This window comes from Camellia sinensis, chromosome 1 (genome assembly GCF_055761805.1).
Source record: "Camellia sinensis isolate YWXY chromosome 1, ASM5576180v1, whole genome shotgun sequence".
Classification (NCBI taxonomy): Eukaryota; Viridiplantae; Streptophyta; class Magnoliopsida; order Ericales; family Theaceae; genus Camellia; species Camellia sinensis.
Window position 1 is genome coordinate 110,120,614 of NC_138961.1, and position 14,692 is coordinate 110,135,305.

Below are 14,692 nucleotides of genomic sequence, written 5' to 3' on the forward strand. Positions count from 1 at the left end.
TGAGATAACCTGGTTGTTGACTCACTGCTCAGTTGAGGAATTCTTTAGTCTTCATCACTTGTGTTACTACTCGCTGCACAGTTGCCATTGAATAAAAAAAGGTCTAAATTTATCTCCCAAAAAACACGTGGATTTATTATATATAGCCCAACAGACATCAATTATGTAGCAACTACCACCAATAAACTACTAACTTAACCCTATTCTTGTTTTTTCTTTTTCTTTTTCTTTTTTTTTTTTGGTTAAGTATGAAAGCCAATTTGTAGACATAAGCAGTAACTCAAAAATAAAATACTACTCATGCCAATTAGTTTCTCAATTTTCTCTCGACACTAGGCTCTAAGGATTTGCAAAGTACACAAATTTCTATCCTAAAATGCCAATTGCTGAGGTTTAATTGTTCTGCAAGCTAGGCGTAAGCTCTCTTTTAGAGGGGGTATTGCCTTTGGCATGTCATGAGCTTCATTGTAAATCCCCTTTTATGGCAATAAAAGACTTACCCCTGAAAAAGCATAGCATGACGAACAATGCCTACGTGCCACAGAAGCCCAGAAAAGGAAAACTAACAAATATCAATTATATTCAATGTTGGAAATGGAAAGAAAATAATTCTTCCAGGATATGGCTGAATTCTTTTGGATATCACAATTGTAAACATTTAGATTTAGTCAATACTATAGAATAGGAAAGTTTATTAGGATCAGAATTAGTAGCTAAATGCTAATCAGTCCTCAGAATCAGTAGCTAATTAGTAGCTAATCAATTCCTAATTTTATGCCTTGTATCTCCTATAAATAGAGGTGCTATGTACATTGTTTAAATATGAGAATAAGAAATATTGTTCTTTCTAGCTTTCATGGTATCAAAGCTAAGGACTTATTCTCTGACCCTTCTGAGGTAATCCTTGAACCAGCAAGCTGTCCTACACCATATCAGAAACCACATCTGAATCCACAGTTACCGTTTCACCGAAAAACATTGAGAAACATGTCTCCAACACTGATTCTCACTCGGTGCAAATCACCAGCATTAAACTCAATGGTGATAATTTCTTGCGTTGGTTTCAGTCCATCCAAATGTACATTCGGGGCCGAGGAAAGATCGGATACTTGACAGGAGAGAAGAAGGCACCAGCAAAAGAGGACTCGGCATATGCTACCAGGGATGCTGAAAACTCCATGGTCATGACATGGTTAGTGAATTCCATGGAGGAAGACATCAGCCCCAACTATATGTGTTATCCAACAGCCAAAGAACTCTGAAATAATATCACCCAGATGTATTCGGATATGGGAAATCAGTCCCAAGTATATGAGTTGACAATTAAACTTGGTGACATTCGTAAAGGAGAGGACAGTATCACTAAGTACTTCAATTCTCTGAAAAGGTTGTGGCGAGATTTGGACATGTTCAATGATTATGAGTGGAAGTCAACCGAGGACAGCAATCACAACAGAAAGATGGTGGAGGATCACCGTATCTACAAATTCCTTGCCGGCTTAAACATTGAATTTGATGAAGTCGGAGGGAGAATAATTGGCCGCCAACCTCTGCCTCCTTTTGGTGATGTCTTTGCTGAAGTTAGGAGAGAAGAAAGCTGTAGGAATGTGATGCTTGGGAAAAAGGGAGCTGCTACACCTGTGGAAAACTCACCCATGATTACGTCAGATGCAAGCGCAAACAAGGTTTTTAAACCATGGAGGAATGAAAAATCTCGAGTATGGTGTGATTATTGCAATAAACCACGCCATACTCGAGAAAACTGCTAGAAGATCCATGGGAAGCCTGCAACTTGGAAGAGCTGCAAATCAAGTGACAGACCAATTCATGCATTCTCCTATCCCAATGAGGTTGAAGTAAGTCTGTTCAGTAAGGAGTAGATGGATTATCTTCTTAAACTGCTAAAATCCAATTCTTTATCCAGCACTCCTAGTGGTTCTCTTGCACAGACAGGTAGCAATCCTTATGGCTCTATCTTGTAGTCAAAATTCTGTCCCTTGGATCATTGATTCGGGGGCATCTGATCACATGACTTCTTTCTCTTCTTTATTCAATACTTATTTATTTTATTCTGAAAGTGAAAGAGTTAGGATTGCTGATGGCAATTTCTCACCCATTGTAGGAAAAGTTCAAATATAAATTTTAGAAAATATTACTCTTCACTCTGTCCTTCATGTTCCTAAACTGGCCTGCAAGTTGTTGTCTGTCAGTAAATTATCCAAAAACTCTCACTGTCGTGTTGTTTTCATCGGGTATGCTCCAAACAAAAGAGGCTACAAGTGCTATAATCCTCAAACAAAAAACATTCAGGTGATTATAGATGTCTCCTTTCTTGAAACTCAATCCTATTTTACCAAAAATTCTCTTCAAGGGGAGAAAAAGAGAGAGGAAGAAAATTTTTGGCAGACAATTTCGGATCCCTTACCAAATCCTATTCGATCTCCATCCCTTGTTTTCTGAAAAACCAGAACAGAAACAGGGTATTCAAGATATAGAGAACGAATGAAATCCCAGTCCAATTTCTCCAAACATAGAAGGCTCACAAGCAGGGGGAGAAATACTACAATTGAAACAAACTGTTCCCGAACCTGAGTTTTTGGTTTATGCTCAGAAAAATACTCAAAGAAAAAGTAAAGACTAGCCAACCACTCTACCACAAAGCCAATCAGAATCTCTTAAAAAAGGTCCCTCAAGTAGTTCAAATATTCCCAAGGTTTTAAAAAGCGGCCGCAACCGTTACGTAAAATGTAACGGTTGTGGTGGTTACCGCCACCTGTTACAGTTGCTTTTGCAGTGTGATTGAGATTCACTGGTGTGTCGGCCGTAGCGGCCACTATAGCGGTCGTAATGGTGCCGTAACGGCCTGTTTTGCACCTTTATGTAACGGTTCCGAATTGCTTCTTTTGAAAAAACACAAAAAAAAAAAAATAGTTGAAAATGGGAGAAGAGAGATAGAGAGAGAAGAGGGAAGATAAAGAGGGAAGATGGAGGAGCAAGAGATAGAGAGAAAGAAGAGGGAAGATGAAGAACATGTTATTGATTTGTTGAAGCTGTAAGACCTATACTATTTTATTCAGCTGCTATCACTCAACTATTTTATTTCTGTGTGTCTATCTATATATTATTTGAAAATAATAATAATAATAATAAGTGTGGTCATTATCTATTTGGCTTGATTAAAATATATATATATATATATATTTAGGCTTTTATTTATTCTCTTATTTTTGTCATTGTTTATCTTATATATAATAGTTAGTGATTGATTTTTTGTAGAATATAAAGTCATTAATTATTAAAATAAAATGTAAAAAACTCAGTTTATAGTGATTTAAAAATATGAAATATATTACATCAAACTTAAAAATTTACAAAAATTGATCAATATTTATTTTAAAACCCAATAGATATGATCATGGAAAAAAATGTGCATATCAGTAAGTTTTTTTCAAATTGTGCGAAAAATAAAAAAATTCACGATTCCGATAACCGCAACCGTTACGCTACGGCCTTTATACCCCACAACCGCAACCGTGCCACCGCCACCGTTACGACGACCGCAACCGCTTTTTAGAACCTTGGGTATTCCTAATCTGGTTCCTCCATCATCTGTCTCTACTTCATCTCCATTTCCTTCAGCGGTTTTACCTAATGTTATACCCACATATTGTGATCTTCCTCTAGCCATTAGGAAAGGAATTCGAAAATGTACCCAACATTCCATTGCGAAATATTTATCTTATGATAAACTTTACAAAAGTCATAGGGCATTTACTTCAAAAATATCTAACCTGTTTGTTCCTAGAATTATTAAGGAAGCCTTGGATGATCCTAATTGGAAATCAACAATTATGGAAGAGATGAATGCTCTAGAAAAGAACGGTACTCGGATGTTAGTGAATCTGCCTAAGGACAAAAAGACAGTAGGGTGAATGAGATGTCCATATAATCGCTGCCCTCCGTGATGTTCTGTCTTGTGGGCTTCCCTCAGCACCTCATTTGCCTCATCCTTTGGTCAAGGAAGAAGCGGAGGGCCCGCCTCTTAACTTTGATTGCATCAGCTTTGTTCTCAGGCAGTGTGCCATTTCCAAGGTAGTCGACATATGGCTGCCTCCATTCTTCACTGCTTAAGAAATGGGCTTCCTCTTCCTTAGGATGGGATTGACATTTTGCACATTGCCTCTGCAACTCAGTACTTTCCTTTTCCATCTCTGGCCAGTAATACCCTTGCCTCTGTATCCGCCGGTATAGACTGTTATCTCCATCTCCACAAGACTTAGCATGGATCTGCTTAAGTCTGTAAGTTGCTGCTTGTCTACCGACGCACCTTGCCAGCAAGTTATTGGCACCGCGAAAATACAACTCTCCTCTGAGGAGCAGAAATTATGCAAGTTCTGCTAGTCTGATTGTTCCCTGGCCTGTTTTCAACTGTTCTGTTGGATTATATCTGCTTTCCATCCCTCAGCTTCATGCTCTGTATGTTCTTCGGCTAACACTGCTGGTGTTGTTCTTTTCTCGATGACGATGGCTATACTATCATCTGGTATATCCACGTTTGCCCCCAGTGTAGCCAAGGCATCGGGGAAACGGTTGTGTGTTCGAGGGGTATGCTGGATTTGGACATCATCAAATTGAGTGAGCAACCCTTGAACCATGGTGCGATACGGGCCCAACAGAGGCTCCTTTAAGGCGAAATCACCCATTGTTTGCCTGACAACTAACTCTGAGTCACCCCAAATTTTCAACTTGCGGAGGCCCTTCTTTTGGGCAGCGATTAGACCCAGTATCAACGCCTCATATTCAGCCTCGTTGTTTGAACATTCAAAATCAAGCTTATATGATAGATGAAACTTCTCTCCTTCACTGGTTAGTGTTATGCCAGCTTCGCCTTTCCCAGCTCCCGAAGCTCCACCAAATTTTAAGTCCCAATAAGCCTCAACTGTAGCTGCTGAGACATGGACCTCACCTGGTAGAGATACCTCTGCAGGTTCATGTTCGCCAGATGGGAATTGGGCCAGTAAGTCTGCAAGTGCTTGGCTCTTAATAGCCTTAGGAGTAACACAAGTGATGTCATATTCTGCTAGAGCCAAAAGCCATCTTGCCATTCTTCCAGTCAGAGTGGGTTTGCTTAGCAAGTAGCAGACCGGATCACTCCGAGCTCACAACATGGATCGGGTGTGCCAAAAAATAGTGGCGCAACTTCCGCGCTGTGAAGATAAAGGCTAAACAATGCCTCTCAATTGGAGTATATCGCGACTCGACACCATTGACTTTGTGACTGATGTAATAGACTGGCTTCTCAATGCCATCTATGTCTTGGACAAGTAGAGCCCCAATAGACCGAGGTATAGACGTCAGGTATAGTAGCAGAGGCTTGTTGGGTTGCAGGGCAATCATTGTAAGTGCTTTCTTCACCATATCAAATACCTGCTGGTGTTCTTCTTGCAACCATTCAAACTTGTGATTCCCTTTCAGCAGTGTCCCAAAGGAAAAGGTTATCTCAGCAAGGGCTGGAATGAACCTCCTGAGGTATGACACTTTGTCTAGGAATTTCTTCAAAGCCTTTTGAGAGTGTGGTGGTGGCATCTCCATGATTGATTTAATCTTATCCCCATCTACTTCAATCCCCCGCCGGTGTACAAAAAAGACAAGGAACTTGCCGGCGGTAACTCCGAAGGCACACTTGAGAGGGTTCATCTTTAGGCAGAATTTGCGGCATCGCTGAAAAACTTTTTCCAAGTCGCAGAGGTGTCGGTTTGCCTCGGTAGACTTGACCACCAGATCATCCACATATACTTCCACTTCATGATGCAACATGTCATGGCACACTGCAGTCATAGCTCGTTGGTAGGTTGCCCCCGCGTTTTTCAAACCGAAGGGCATCACCGTATAGAAAAAATTTCCCAAGGGTGTTCTAAATGCCGTTTTTTCTGCATCTTCTGATGCCATTTTGATCTGGTTATAACCACTGAACCCATCCATAAAGGAGAACATCTTACGACCCGCAGTAGAATCGACAAGTGTGTCAACATGGGGCAATAGGCAGGCCTCATTCATTCAGGTCGAGAAAGTCTACGCAGACCCTGATCTGGCCGTTCTTCTTCTCCACAGGCACAATATTTGCTAGCCAAGTTGGGTACTCTATAGGCTCAATGAACTTGGCCCTCGACAACTTTTCTACCTCTTCCTTAATCTTTGCCTCAAGGTCAGGGTGATACTTTCGAGCATGCTGCTTTATTGGCTTAGAGTTGGGAAAAGTATCCAGGTGATGGGTGACAAGAGATGGGTCAAGACCAAGCATCTCATCGTATGTCCAAGCAAAGACGTCAGTGTACCGCTTCAGTAGTGTTATCAATTCTGCCTTAGCTGTTGGAGCCATTGTGTCGCTGATGAACACGGGGCTTGCTCTGCCGTGGTAAGTCGTTGAGGTTGACCTCAGCAAGTACCTCCTGCTGCGGTTTGGGTCTATCTTGCACGCATTCAGGGGTGGGCTCAGGCGTCTCCAACAACTCTTCTTGGGACTCGTCATTGTCACATTTATTTGTCTCGGGGCCATCCTCCCAAGGTATGAAGCCTGGCCTCCAAGACCCGTCATAGGTAGTAAACTGTCTTACCGCCCTCCCGCACCTTAACAATCTTGGGCGAAGGACTTGTGGGCTTGCTGCTCCTCTTTTGCCCACTACTTTCTGGAACAACCTCTGCATCCCGAATGCTTTTTTACTCCTGCAACTTTACCGGTCCTTGGAGTTTCACCGGTTGACAACTCAATAAAGAAAACTGCATCCGAATAGTGTGCCTCCTCAACCCTAAATGGCTGTTCAGACGCATTTATATGGTTACTGTGGGCTTTCCTAACTTTGCCTTCACGCATTTGTGATAATTGGACGGGATAGCTCCATATCGGTGCATCCAAGCTCTGCCAAGTATCATGTGGCAATTTGTGTCTGCTTCAATCACATGAAACTTGGTTACGGAACGGATCTCACCAACTGCTAAGTCCATGACCACATGGCCCTTGGTATCTTTTTTCTCGCCGCCAAAACCCGTCACAGTGATGGGTTGGTGAACCATCCTGGACTCTGGGATTCCAGCCTTTGCAAAGGTGTCAGTAGTGATGATGTTTATTGACGCCCCCGGCATCAAGGAAAGCACGCTTGAACTCTGCATCATTGATGTATGTTGTGACAAAAAGAGGACGATTATGAGGAAATGGGTATGCTCTGTCTGCCTCTGAAAAAGTAATGGCCCCATAAACTTCCTGGATACGCCGAGCCACATACTCCTTAGCCTCAGCAACTTCATCATGGTGCACTTCAAAGCTATTAATGAGGGCTTTTGTTGCTTCCAACCTGGCGGCTTGGCTCAGCCCCAACTGGTCAAACAAGGCACAAAATTTAACAAAGTTTTACAAGGTCAGGGCATTAGCATCCTCTGCGAATTTTGCCTCTACAAGTACTATCTCAGGGAGCTAGCCAGTTCCAATTTTTTCTAACTCATCATAGTAAGACGCCATATGCACTTGATTACGCACAGGCCCGAGATAGCCAATCATATATGTACATTCTTCCCCTTCTCCTTGTGATTAGGATAAGGGTCCTTCCGCACATCACGGTTACTGGCATTTTTGAACTTCAGCTCATTTGCGTCAACTTTCTTCTTGAAGATACTTTCCAAAGTCCAACAGTCCCTAGTAAGGTGTCTGGTGGTTCTGTGATAGACATAATGATCCGGGCTTTCTTTGTCCTTGGTTGGAGGGACATCAACTGGAGGCAAGGTAAGTTCACCATCAGCTACCCATTCTTTAACCAGAGCCTTAACATTCTCAAAGCTGCAAGGACATGGATTTCTGTCCTCATAACTCTCTCTTCCGAGAGGACGTCGCCTCCCCTTGCGAGCGGCGCCCTCCTGCAGAGGTTACCGTAGCAACTTTGCTACTGCGAGGGTAGCGATGGCTGTCACGAGTTTTGTGCAAGGGACTAGTGGTACTGAGGTTCCTAGCTGCCTCAATCAAGGCTAAAATGGTAGGCAAATTATGATTCACCAAGAAAATTTTGTAGTCGCGTATGGCACCCCTCCACACATATGCTGACTAAATGGGCCTCGTCCACTGGTTCATGACAGTCATTAGCCTTATCTTAGAACAGCTTAACATAGTCCAGTATATCTTCGCCCTCCTTTTGGACATCTCACCCAAGGGTGACGGTTGTAACTTTCTCTCGGACTTGGAAGAACTTCGTGTGGAACTTGTTCACCATCTCCTCCCAACTCTTGATCGAGTTGGGAGCCAAGTTCACATACCAGCTGCAAGCCCTTTCAGTAAGTGGACTTGGAGAACTCCCAAAGGCGCAGAGAGTGGTTACTGCCATGGACACCAAGAGTTTCTATGAACCTCACCACCTGTTCTCTGGCATTGCCTTGTTTTCCATCAAACTTAATAAACTTAGGCACTATATACCCAATTGGGTATGGCATGGTCAATATCTCCTGAGAGTACGGGGCCTTCACATCTGAGTCGGGGAGAGATGGGAGTTGCTTCTTGCTACGCTCTTGCTCGAGCATAGCTTGTTCATCGGCTAGAGGAACAAAGTGAGTGGGCTGGAATGGTCTAGTCTGCTCCTGCGTAGCTAAACCAACGGCCGCACTGTTCGCCTAAAGTACCACCGGAGGCACCTGGATCGGAGCCCAAACCTCAGGGAACAGGTTAGGCACTGGGTTTGGGACTGCTACGGGCGGAGGTGCTTGCGCTGGAGCTGGTCGAGAAGCCATGGCCATAATAGCATCAATGAGAGTTTGCAAAGCTGCCAGGATCTCCCTCTGCGTATCCTGGAGTAACTGAATAGCCTCAATCACAACACTATGGTCACGGTCCTCCGTATGTGCTGCTCCGCCATTTGAAGAGCCTTACTGAACTTCATCCTCGGCCATTTTTTTTCCAGTGAGGTGTGTAAACCACTGCAAGTATGAACACTCAACAAAGCAGCCTCCCCAGCGGAGTCACCAAAAAATGTAAGGGGGTTCGAGGTTAGAGAAGGTGATTAGAGAGGCAAAACTATGCTAATGGTCCAAGAATGGTGGAAGTGGCTTGACAATGAGCAGCAGCAACTGTCTGGAAGTTGGAGAGTGTGCAGCTGGGTGAGGGTGAACCAAGTAGCTCAAGAAGAAATGTATGGCAGTGTCAAAATGGGCATCATCTCCCCCAAATCCCCAAAATTCCTCTTCTTGAACCTTAGGAAATGGGTCCTATTTATATAGGCTTTTCCATGGCACCAAGAGGACACCAAGTGGCCAAATAGAGAGAGGACATGGGGCCTAGAGGATCACATGAAATATTCTGCCTTGAGCCACCAGCTGAAGGTGCCACGCGTCCTTCTGCATGTACTGTGTACTATCTGTTTGCCTCCGCAACTACCTTTTTGAGCCTCAGCAAGTGTAGTTGCGACGGGAGTGTTTGGCGTTGTAACTCCCTCTTGAGCCTCAGCAAGTGCAGTTGCGACGGGAGCGTTTGCCGTTGCACTTGCCTCCACCAAGTCTTCGACCGATTTCTCCTTGGCCTTTCTTCCTACGTCTTCCAAGACTTCATTTCCCTCCGGGCCCTCTATCATCTGCACAAAGCCCTTGGCAGCTCTGCTGCCATTTACTGCGACGAAGCACTGTCTTGCCATCACCTGGTCTCCCCAAACCTCTTCTATCTGTCCGGTTGGTGCCGGGAAGCGCAGGACCTGATGGTAGGTCGATGCTACCGCCTGCATGGCATGCAACCAGCCCCTGCCCAAGATTAAGTTGTAGGTCGATGGGACTTTAAGCACCCAAAACTCCACTAGATTCGTGACTGATCCTGCTTTTACCGGCAATATGATCTTTCCGATCGGCCATTCTGGTTGAGAGTTAAAGCCAACCAATGGAGACGTTGCGGGGGCCAAGTCCTTGTCCTCCAACTTCATCTGTTTGAATGCATCATAATACATGATCTCGACCGAACTCCCCTAGTCAACCAGAATTCTATTGATGTCGAAGTCCTTGACGCAGAGGGTCACCACTAGGGCGTCATTATGAGGCACTTGAATTCTTTCCAAGTCTTTGCTAGAAAAGGTCAGGACGTCTTTTTCCTCGGTCTTCCCTTTTTTCACGGCGGGCTGAATGGAGAGCACCTCTCCCATGTGCTCAGCTTTCTCGATCATCCCTCTTAGTTCACAAACCCTTGCCGACTCAATGATGCCATGGATGACATTGATCACGCCCTGCGGCGCTGCATCCAGGACGACGAGGCCGTTTGGCTCGCCCTGTCCCTGGGGAGCGGCTTTCATACCACCGTCTATGTACTGGTCCAGATGCCCTGTCGCCACCAACTCCTCCAAATGTTGTTTTAGCGGCACACAGTCCTCCGTTCGGTGCCCTCGTTCTTCATGAAAGGTGCAGCGATACCTCGAGTTGAAGCCTCTCTGCGTGTTTCCCAACTTGGCCAGCCAACTGACGTAGGGTTCACCTCAGATTTCACTCAGGATGCGGTAAATAGGGATTTTAAAGACCGTGGTGATACTGGTTCGCGCTTTCAACTTTCTCTTGGCATCTTCCTCTTCATCACGAGGAGCGTTAGCTCGGTCATTTCTGCGACCTTTGTTCCTATCATCACGGTTTGAGCCACGACGTTGATCTTTTGACCGATCGTTTGGGCGGTTGTCCTCCTGCCCTACCGAGTGAACCTTCCCCACCACTCTTCTGTCCGCCGGGACTGAATTATCCTTCTCGATCGCGGTGGCGGTGTCGTCCTCCACTCGGATGTGTTCGTTGATCCGTTGCATCAAAGATTCCATGGTGGTGGGCTGGTGCATCGTAAGCGAATCTCGCAGCCTATGTCCGACTGGGAGACCCCACTTGTATTGGGTGATCGCCAAATTGGTGGGGCAGTCGAGGATCACGTTGTAAGTTTCCCAGTACTTGGCATTGTATGCGTTCAAAGAACCTCCAGATTCCATCTTAACGCCCAGGAGATGGTCGACCTCCTTTGGTGTTCGAGTGTTGGTTTTGAATCTGGTGACGAAGGCCTCTGTTAGTTGTTGCTAGCCCTCGATACTCCCCTTCGAAAGCCTTTCGAACCACTTCAGGCCTAGTTCGCCCAAGCTTGCTGGGAATATGAGGCACATGAGGGCGTCATTGCGCCGATGTCCTGCCATTACTTGCCGGTAATGACTCACGTGCATGTACGGATCAGTCTTGCCGTCGTACAACGTGAACTTAGGCTGGCAGAATCTGGCAGGGAGCGGCGTGCTCTCAATTTCTGGGGACAGCGGGTTAGCGGTAAGACTTGCTAGCTCTCCGTCCCTTGGTGCTATCATCCTAGGCGCAGGCATTGCCACTTCCTCGCTACAACGGATCTGGGAGCCCAGCCTTTGCGATGCCGGCAGCCTTCGAGTCTGTCTACGGTGAGCCCTCTCTTCCAGTACATCTCTCAGGTCTCCCGAATGGACAGAGAAAGAGTATCTCGACGTCGACGACGGGTGCGAGGGACGGTAGCTGCCGTCGCGAGTATGAGACCTTCCTACCTGTGGGTCGGAGTCTCCTACCCCATAGCGCGTGTGGAATTGCCAAACGGAATTGACGCGTGCCACGAGTGGATTTCCCCTCCATCACACCATTGGTCCAGGTGGCACACTCAACCAGGATATCATCACCGATCTATCCCTTGGGAAGAAACACCACCACGACCGGGACGGCCGAACTGTAAGAAGTCGGTCCATCCGAACTGACTGGCCGTGAGGCGTGCAAGCCTTCATCCCGGTCTAAATTCATTCCGGGCTGTGCTTGGCTCGGTCCAAACACACCACTGCGGATCCAACCGAAGACTTAGCCGAGTCAAAAGCTCGGTTGGGCACATGCATTTCTTCGCATTGCGGTCAGCGACATAGCTCGGCCAAACGCGATAGCCCGAGAGGCTGTGCCGATTCGGTTCGACACCATAGCCCGGCGCAAATCTCCCTCTCAATTGCCCCTTATTTCCATCTGAGCTGAGCGTGATTTGGGATTATCATTCTGACAGGGCCATCCGAATTGGTCGTTCGTCGGGGATTGCCCCAGTAGTCTAGTCATCGATCGTACAGCCGTACAGACAGAGCCATCTTTTCGATGCCACGTGGCTTCACACCATTGGTTCCGTGTAGACCCACAACTGTCTTCGTCACACGCAAATTTCAAAAGGTTGCCGCCCTTTGGCTTCCCCCCTCCTTTATATACGCACATGAGGGGTCACATACGCCCCTACTGTTCATCTTCTCTCTCGAGCCAAACCCTAGCCTTCAAATTTCCAAGCTTCTGCCATCACTGCTCCTCCAGTCGTTCTCGACCACCTTCGTCCTCTTAAAGGCTGTAGACAAGATCGTGGTTAACTACTCCTCACTTGGCGTCCATATCGGTAAGTTTACCTGCCCCTCCTTCGTACTCGCCATTTACGCTTTTCATGTTCTTGCCTGGGACTGTTAGAATCTTACCAGTGCCCCCTCTTTGGGGTAATACTGGTACACCTTAGGAAAAACTGGAATCAGAGAAGCAGATGGGGCTCCCATGCCCCTTGTTTCTCCTAGTTTCGATGCACGAACATGACACTCAGGATAAACAGCCTGAACCCTGAGCGAGACTGAGCAAAACCCAAGTTTTTGATCTATAAATAGGATTTAGCCAAGCAAGAACCTGTTTGTGGTCTTGTTTTGAGGCCGAGACCAAGCTGCAAGAAGGGGGGCTAGAACCGATCTAGGAAGGCCAGGTCGGCCACAAAGTGAAGCCGAGATAAGAAAATTGAACCGATCAAATGCCCCAGGTAGTGTAGGCGTGCAATTTATGCCACGCTAATCCTTGGACTTGTTTCTTAATAATGCAGAACAAACTAGGACCGACCAGGCCCGTTCAGCGTTACAACCGGTGAAGCTCAAAGTCCGAGCAAACATTTACCAAATTTTTACCGAGATACGACCTAAATCAACCAACTAAATAAAACCGGGATAGATGGGGAAGTACTGGTTCATGGTGAATTCTCCGGGGGCACTGGCCGAGTTCCGTAGAGAGTACAATATTCCAGATGATGTCCACTTGGAGCTCGCCAAGAAAGGAGACACTCCCTGGGGCGAGCTGGACAAACGCCCCTTCACGGTGGTGTCCATTGTAGAAGGAGGCCTGCGCTTCCCGGTCCAACCCCTGATCTGCGAGTTTTTAAGGCAGACTAGGCTGTGCCCGACCCAAGTCTCCAACAATACATACAAAATAATAAACGGCGTGGCCGAGCTAAATAGAATACTTGGTCTGAATCTCGGCCTCGTCGAGATATTTCACCAATATGCACTTAGTAAAAATAAAGGTAGGTTTTGCTGGTATCTCGAGGTCAGGAAAGGCCGAGCAAAACTCATCGAAGGTAACCCGGACAAAGAGACCAACAATGACGATTTTTTGTGGGTGTCCGGTAATTATGAGGACACCGAAGCACCCATGCCGGGCTGGTACATAAGAAAAGACTTTGGGAGTGCTAGTGAGCATCTCGGCATCAATTTTTTTGAAGTTGCTCTTTTTACTGCCGGTCTAACAGTTGCCTTTATGTTGCAGACTATAAACTCTTGGTAGAGGATTACTCCCGCGCAAACCAGGAGGCTATAAGGGTTGCGTTGCGTCATCCGGCTGAGGAGCGAGAATCACCCAAACTGCTCGGTTTCAAACCGAGCTACCGCTACACGGCGCCGCGCAAGAGCAGGGTGACCGACTTCCTGCGTGCACCTTCTCCAGAACCAGATCCCAGCCTTCCACCGATCAAACAGGTCCCTTTGACAACCGAGCAAGAGATGGCCAAGATCCGAGCTATCAAGTCAATGATCACCGGTGAGGCGAGCGACTCCCAGCCACCGGAGGTAGCTGGGGGGAACTTCTTCCACGCCGGCCGTGCAAGAGGAGGGGGTTGTGCCGACTCTGGCCAGCGAACAAGCTGCAGGTCAGTCGAAGAAAAGGCCGAGAAAAAATCAGACTGGACAACATTTGGCAGATGAAGATTCAACCGAGCATGCTTCTACCGACTTGGGGGACCAGACTGAACAGCCGATCACCGAGCCATCAGCTTGATCCAGTGCCCACCCAGTCTGGTTGCCCAAGTTAACATAAAAAGGCCGGGCTATCTCAACGGCGGACTCGGTCTACGCGGAGAAGGATTACTCTCTCGGCTTCAACATGACCAAAGGGCTGTTCCTTCCTGCCGACATGAAAAAGCATGAAGAGCTGTCCGACCTAAAGGTTCTCCGCTCGGCAACAAAGTCAATAGTGTTGGTAAGTTTGCAAGTTCTCCTGTTGTTAAGTGTCTGCTCGGTTGTGGAGTTCTGACATTTTTGTTTGTTGCGCAGGCCGCGCAGAAGAATTACCTGGCCCACGAGCGAATGATCGCCGTGCGGAAAAGTCTGCGGGAGGCAATTACTGACAACAAGGCCAAGACGGTCGAGCTGGCGAAACTGAAGGCTGCGCAGGAAGCAGCAGCGGCCGAGCGCGACAAGCTTTCTGAAAGATTGGCCCGAGCAGATGAGGACAAGTAGAGGGCCTTCCATGTGACGAAGGCCCGATATATTGCCGAGCTGTGCAAACTCCGCGACGCTCACAAAACCGAGCTAGAGAAGGAGGTCGACGAGGCTGGAGACCGCGGTTATGCCGAGGGTGAGACAGCATATGAACGGCA

General features: G+C 46.6%; 1 protein-coding gene across 37 annotated transcripts in view; it reads right to left on the bottom strand.

Annotated features, from left to right (window-relative positions):
- The window catches only part of LOC114284770 (alanine--glyoxylate aminotransferase 2 homolog 3, mitochondrial-like), a 150,239-nt gene that overhangs the window by 102,061 nt on the left and 33,486 nt on the right, over window positions 1-14,692 (bottom strand). For 8 of the 37 annotated variants that reach the window (XM_082881943.1, XM_082881916.1, XM_082881929.1 and 5 more), the window contains one exon: window positions 10-73. The exons of 28 other annotated variants lie outside the window; for them this stretch is intronic. The gene's annotated coding sequence lies outside the window, so the exon portion shown is untranslated. The remainder of the gene's footprint in view (window positions 1-9; window positions 74-14,692) is intronic. One more of the 37 variants, XM_082881926.1, reaches the window with a different exon arrangement.